We start from the raw sequence: 7,687 nt of genomic DNA, 5'->3' as shown, positions 1-7,687 counted from the left end.
TTTTCATGAGAAAACATCATGAGCCCATCTAAGTGAACTGAATGATTAATTGTAATATTTAATCTTTTTCACCTTCTTCCCTTTCTAATTACGAGTGTTTATCAGAAGTATGACTTACTGTAACTGTTTTGCATTTCTCAAATCTCAATCTAGTCATCTTCATTGTTAGATTGGTGATGTTGCTTCATCTTGATGTAGGTTGACACTACCATTACACGGTTTACAATTTGCTTGGAGATTAGCAGTTCTTGTTGGAGAAGTTCTGTCATGTACGTTAGAGCAACTCCACTCATTTGCCTCTTGCCATGGCAAGGGGGGAGCTAGGGCAGTCACTATTCACGTGAATAGTAGTTGCCCTTGCAAATAGTGTTGTGTGTTTCTACCCATTGCCATGGCAAAGGGCAATTATATTCATTTTTTTTTTTCACAAATTTGTTTACCTAAACAATTAATTTGGATAATATTTTTGGGTTTGTACATGTCAATATTTATTATGAAATTCATATCTCAATCGGATAAAATTTTGGTATTTATAGAAAGAAAAAAAAATCATTAATTTTTTGGTTTTTTTTTTTTTTTAAAATTCGATTTTTTTTCATTTTTTTATTGCACAAAAATTGGCTGCCGTTTCATTGGAGAAAAAAATCTAATTGGAGAGCCCAGAGCACGGCACGTGGACTTTAGCGTCACTATAGCGCATAGCACTGTAGTGGCACTGTAGCGCTGACGTCAGCACCAAAACAAGGGCTGGAGCTCGGGCCAACCTAGGTTGCTGGGTCCCACCTTGCGCCTGGGCTTGGGCTCCTCTGGAAACAGATTTTGGCATTTTTTTCCCCCAGCCCGAGGCTCTGTCATGCCGCTGGAGTTGCCCTTAGATGTGCTCATCTTCGAATTTGTAGGTAAAAGAAGTATATTTCAATTATGCAAACTGATGGACTCGTATTCCATAGAGTCTATGAATAGCTTCTTTTAGTTTTAGTTCAGATTGGATTCTGTTTTACTCAATGCAAATAATTCATTGCTTTTAATTACAACTCATTGTTTCATTCTTTTAGGTTCTCATGGTTGAGCTTCATTTTTGCATTTGTCAGCCTGGCAGCTCGAGTACAGAAAACACTGCAAGGTTCATCTGACGATATTGGATGGTTGCCGCGCGCTCTTGGCATGCCTGGTGTGGAGGATGGTACAGCAAGATTCTTGGAACTGCTTGCAGGAATAAGGTACGAAGCTAATATAATAGCTCCACTGCACTAGATGGTTGGACCTGTTCAATAACTGTGTTCAATTTTGTTATCATATCTGTTTAATCTATTCTGGTATATTCCTAGTGCTTGTATGTCATGCTATATACTTCAGGAATGGGGAGCACACATTGCCTAGCTCATTTGTCTATCTGCTTATTCCGGGTAAAGAAAATTTATTCTTCTCTTTTGGACTTTGTTCTTCTCCCCTGTTCAATCGACATTTAGTGTTGTGGCACCTATAGTTATGGGAACTTTGATTTTCCAGGCCTCTATGGCAATCACGGCATCGTATACTTTGTTGGAACAAAGAAATTCTTTTCGAAGATGGATCTAGCTCGTCATATTGCAAAAATTCAGAGTGAGGTAATGAGTCATTACTCTGTCATCATTGCTGTGAGTTTTGTGAAATTTGTCTTCCCTTTTCATATGTTTTCTTTTATGAAGGCATCTGTTGAGCACAATGCATGGGAACTCAAGCAATATATTGAGGAGTTTTACTGGGAATCCGGTAAGCGTGTGATGCTGCTGGGCAAAGCAAGGAAGGTGAGAAGCCTGTATTCCAACGAAGTATAATGCCGACAAAGCTTATGCATGATACATTCATTGCTTTTTTCTTTCCTTCTTTATTTTAGCTCGCGCATCTTGTTCCATTACACATAGATTGAGTTAGGAGCAAAATCTTTATGAAATACAGTTACCTAACAATCACGTTTATTCCACAATACCAAAAATCATTTTCTCATGAAACTAAAATGTACATAAATGTTGGATGAAAAACCGTATCATTTCTAGTTCCCAACTATCTGTTTAAATTCGTTTTCCCAACGTAAATGTTATACTGCATTTGTCTCATGAGAATGCAATGCATTTTCATAACACCCAATGCTACTTCACCTTTTACATTCTATAAAAAAATTTGTATTGTACATAAACATGAAAATATTGGAGGAAACTAAAACATCATTCCTCATAATGTGGATGACTATATATGTAAATCAATGAAAATTAATTTTCCTTTTGGAATAAAAAATATTAGTTTTTCAGTCAAAAAACAAACAATAGTAATATTGTAAGCCTTGTATTGGAGGATTTTCTAATTTCAATTGTTTGGAATCCTATGAAAAAAGGATATCACTTCGTGTTTGAGGGCAACATGCTCAATGAGGAGTGGTAATTTTTCTCGTAGAAGAAGAATAACAAAAACTAAAAGAACCCAAATGTTGTGAGATGATTAAATGGTTAGTAAATACTGTGGAGAGAGAGAGAAAGGTGTTACAATTTCCATTTTAAAATCTTTGTATTTCATTGACCAATAATGATAAATTTTTTTGTATTTTTTGTTGAGAATTATCTGAGTAATGGAAACTAACCCACTTTTGTTCCAGTTGATTATAACTTTCAAAAAGAAAAAATTTCTTAAAATTTTAATACAGAAGAAAATCTATTGCATGTGAATGAAACATTGGCTTAAGTTCGTGTCTACATTAACTTAAGGAGAAAAGATATTGATGCAAAAAGCAGATTTCGTATTAACACCTGAGATTAACTAAAGAGTAGAGAAAATAAATGAGTAATCGTGTTTGTCAACAACTTCAGAAGAAAAAAGGGATAAAACAGTCTAGACACGAACCAACCAAAGCAACTAAAATCTTTTGTTGAATTCCTCATTGTCTGATCTCGACCTTTTTCCCGATGGTGCTGCGTTGTCTTCAAAACTTATAACTATAGTTCCATCACTTCTCCAATTATCCTAAATGAGGGGAAATTGCCTCACCTTCAAATGCTACTATAACGAATTTTACTGGGTTAATTCGAGTATTCTAAAACTATAAATACCTAAATCTGCAGCTTCCCCTCAATAAATAAATAAATTATGGTGAGACCAAGAGAAGGGATCACACACAAGAGATACACTCAAGATCCTCATTTCATTGGGAGTCATGCACATGGAAATGTCACCTTTGGGGTTGATCTGAACGCTGCTCCAGAAGTGGTGCTTGGCCCAGCACCATTCTCAATCGGAGGGGAAGTGCCCCATCTTCCTTCTGATTCTAATGGCTTAAATACATGCACTCCACCATCTGTAAGTCCTTATGCAAACTGATTGGGTTCAGATGGATGTGCTGCAACAACGAGAGGATACACCTTTAAGCTGTTAAGCGTATAGCCGTTCGGCTATACTATATATTTTTTAAATTAAATAATAATTTTAAAACGGCTATACTATTTAGACAAAAAAAATATACCCGAGTATAGCGGCGCGGCCATACTATTTATAAATAAATAAAGGGACCCGCCCAGCGCCTAGTCGTCCACGTGTGAGAACACGTATAGCTGTGCAGCTATACGAAATTTTTTTTTCATAAAAAAAAAAAAAAAACCCTATTATAGTCGTCCGGCTATACTATTTTGAAAAATACGCCCGGGTATAGCCACTCTGCTATATTATTTATAGGGAAAAAATGGGACCCGCCTAGCGGGTGTCCACGTGTCAAAACATGTATAGCCAGACAGCTGTACTATTATTATTATTATTATTTTAAACAATTACCATAGTAAGGCCAAGCAGCTATATGATTTTCTGATAAATAAATAAATAAATACCCGAGTATTGCCGCGCAGCTATATTATTTTGAAAAATACACTCGAGTATAGCCAACGGGCTAGACCTTCCTGAAACATATGTTCCTTCTGCGAGAAATCCTCTTAGAGATCTTGGAGGCAAACCCCCCTTCTAAGAGGCAGATTCTTGCCTTTTATGTTGGAAATGTGAATGGCTATTTACGTCCAATTATTCTAGAGCACTGGAAGGACAAAGACCCTGGTATGAAGATCTTTGGTCCAATGCCTCCTGGTGTTGCAATCAAAAAATGAACTACATACAGCATATGAAGAGAAGCAAATATTGTATCTGCCCCAAGGGTTACGAGGTCAACAGCCCACAGGTGGCTATACTCTTTATAAAAGAAAAAGAAAAAAGGATCCGCCTAGCGTTGATAACGTGTTTTGAGAAAAGAGTACAGCCGCGCGACTATACGCTAGAAATAGAATTTTTTTAACAATATAGCTGCTTGGCTGTACCCTATAAATAAAATGTTTCCACAGTATCGACAGGCGGCTATACTCCATAAATAGAATTTTTCAACAGTATATATAATTTTTTTTTTTTTAAGTATAACCGCCCAGCAATATCCTGTGAATATAATTTTTCAAAAGTATAGCCATGCGGCCATAATTTGTAAAAAGAATTTTTCAAAGTTATAGCCGCTCGGATATACCCATTGAACATCATCATCTGAATTTCTCTTTTTTAATAACTTTAATTTGTAGTCCCATATTAAAAGAATCTCCTATGACATCGATCAGATCCAAGCTCTTCGTACTCAGCCGTGGCGACACACATTGATCAACATCTTCCTGCTCTGTCCCAATCCCAAGCAAATTGGCATCCACAGCTTCATCTATCATTGAATCTGGTAATAGTGAGTTTGCAATCCATTGCTTAGAATTCATTTCCCTAACAAACATCTCATCTGTTGGCTTCCTTCTTGGGAATGTTTCCATCACTACAATTCCAAAACTGTACACATCCCCTCTTGTTGAAACCATTCCTTCCAATCCATATTCTGCATTACAAAAAATGGGCCTAGGCGGGTCAGGGCGGCGCTAGGCGGGTCTGGGCAGCCCTAGGTGGGTCTAGGCGGGTCTGGGCAGCCCTAGGTGGGTCTAGGCGGGTCTGAGTGCCAGGGTGGGTCTGATTCTTTAGGGTTTAGGGTCTGGGTGCCAGGGTGGTTTTGGTTCTTTTCTTTTGTTTTTTAAGCCTACTGCCTAGCGATTTTTCAAACTTATGCACTGCAGGGCGGGTCGGGTTCTTTTCTTTTTTTCTTTTAGCCTATCGCCTAGCGATTTTTCAAACTTCATATCTCTGTGCATCTATCTTTGCTAATTGTTTGCACAAGTCGTGATTGGGATACTGTTGGTTACACAGCAGGCTTTGACACTGTTGGAGACCAGTGGCAGACAGTAATAACACACTAGCTCCTTGATCGACATTAAAATTGTAGTTACATATTTCATACTCCATTAGTAATCTGTCACATTTTTTTCCAGGTATGTGTGCCATTTTCTTCTTTGAAGCCGATATTTCAAGCAAGAACTGTATCAGATGCACCACCTTTTGACCCCAGCAATATTGTGTCATTGCAGGCACATTTCTACAGCCATTTTATTTTAGTCTATTCTTTCACTTCATTTTCTTCTATGTTTATTGATGGGATTCAAAATTATGGCAGCTCATGTTTAGCAAGTTTGAATTTGATGGGAAACTGAATCCTACTTTTGTGGAAGGGGCATTTAAGCTCCCATTATCAAGCATACGAGCATATCTAAAATAGCCTATTACTCCCAGGTTTCACATTCTTTTCATTTTGTTGGATTATCTTCTTATGACTAAACATAATTGATCTGCTAGGTGCACTTTCTGTTTTAGTCTTTAAAGAATCTCTTTGCTTGTGTTCCGTGTAGGTTCGTACACTTAGGTTCTGCAGGAGCTACCCGACCTGACAGGCCTGGACTTGATCTAAGTAAACAACCTCCTGCTGTTCGCTTAAACAAGGAATTAGATTTTATACTGACATTCAAGTTGAAGGTTTCATACTAATTCAGTGCAAGCTGTTTGATATTTTTATATATAATCAGTGTATCAAAATACCACTTCTTAGCTCTTCTCTCTCTCTCTCTCTCTCTCTCTCTCTCTCTCTCTCTCTCTCTCTCTACATTGCGGGTGTATATACTCGTAGCAGATGAAAAGCAGAGGCTTCAACAAGAACATACATAAGCGACCAAGATTTTAAAGTTCTGTATGACAAATCTACATGACTTAAAAAATTTCACCTGAGATGATAGGTTCTCACTTTCAAAAGGCAAGACTGTGGCTATTCCACTTATCACCAATTAGAAATTAAGAAAGGAAGATGGATCAAGTAAACCAGAAGAATCAGTTTACAAAAGTCTCATTGGGAGCTTACTATACTTGACAACAACAAGACCCGACATCATGTACACGACAAGCTTACTATCAAGATTTATGCAAAATCGAAGCCAAATACACTATGGAGCAGCAAAGAGAATATTAAGATACTTGCAAGGCACAATTGACTATGGCATACAGTATAAGCCCACTACAGATCCAAGACTATTTGGCTACACAACAGTGATTGGCCTGGATCAGTGGATGACATGAAAAGCACATCAGGCTATGCATTTACAATTGGGTCTGGTATATTTTCATGGTCATCAAGAAAATAAGATACCGTGGCACAATCATCAGCAAAAGTCGAGTACGTAGCAGCAGCAAGTATAGCATGTCAAGCTATATGGCTCAGAAGAATATTTGAAGATATGGGAGAGTGCCAAACAAAAGCTGCTGAAATACTTTGTGACAACAAGTCTGCTATAGCAATGGCGAAGAATCCAATGTTCCACAGCAGGACAAAGCATATCGTCATCAAGCATCACTTCAGCAAAGAAAGAAGTTGAGCTCAAGTATTGCATGACAAATTAGCAAATCGCAGACATGTTGACTAAGGCACTTCAAAGACCAAAATTCGAACTGCTACGAAACATACTCGGAATAACACAAATGTGCATTAAGGAGGAGTGTTAAATATTAATGCACACTTGTGTGATAAAACTAGAAAATTCTAAAATAATTGAGAGAATTACTAAGTAAAAGTTGGTTGACTCTTACTAGAACCATCCTAATAATTATCTATTGTTATTGTAACTAGAGAATTCTAGAATTATAGGACTAACTTGTGGTTAAAAATGACTTTAGATAAGTCGGTTACTGTGCAACCGACTTGTCCAAGCAAAATTGCTGACTTAGCATCTGTATAAATATGCCTACAGCCAACTCAAGTAATTAAGCTGAAAACTACAGCTGTCCTATATCCAAAGCCTTGCACCTTTCCTCTACTTCATTCAAATAGAACTACTTGGTTACTCTTTCAAGAGTTTTCCATTCCAAGTTAAGCTATTGTCCTAAACACTAAACCAACCATTTCCTAAACCTCTTCTCCCATAAACTAACATGTTTATATACTGTAAATGATTAGATCATAGAATGTGCACGGGTGAGAAATGCATGCACGCCATTAGCTTTGGCACGTTTATGAGAAAACGTGGTCCAGATTAAAATAGTTGTGTTCGTGCTTTTGGGGTTCCTATACTGAAGCTAAATTTTGCAATGAATACAACACACAACTTATATCCACACACACACACACACACACACACACACACAAAATACATCTGGCATGGTTGGCCTATCTGCAGCATTGTCTTGTCTTGTAAACAGAGAAGCCCAGTGTGCACACATCTCATCACTTCTGATGAGGAATATGAATCAGCCAATACTTCATCAACCAAGTCATATCCCCTGC

Source organism: Prunus dulcis, chromosome 6, assembly GCF_902201215.1.
Source record: "Prunus dulcis chromosome 6, ALMONDv2, whole genome shotgun sequence".
NCBI lineage: Eukaryota > Viridiplantae > Streptophyta > Magnoliopsida > Rosales > Rosaceae > Prunus > Prunus dulcis.
Note: the sequence above shows the minus strand (reverse complement) of the source record.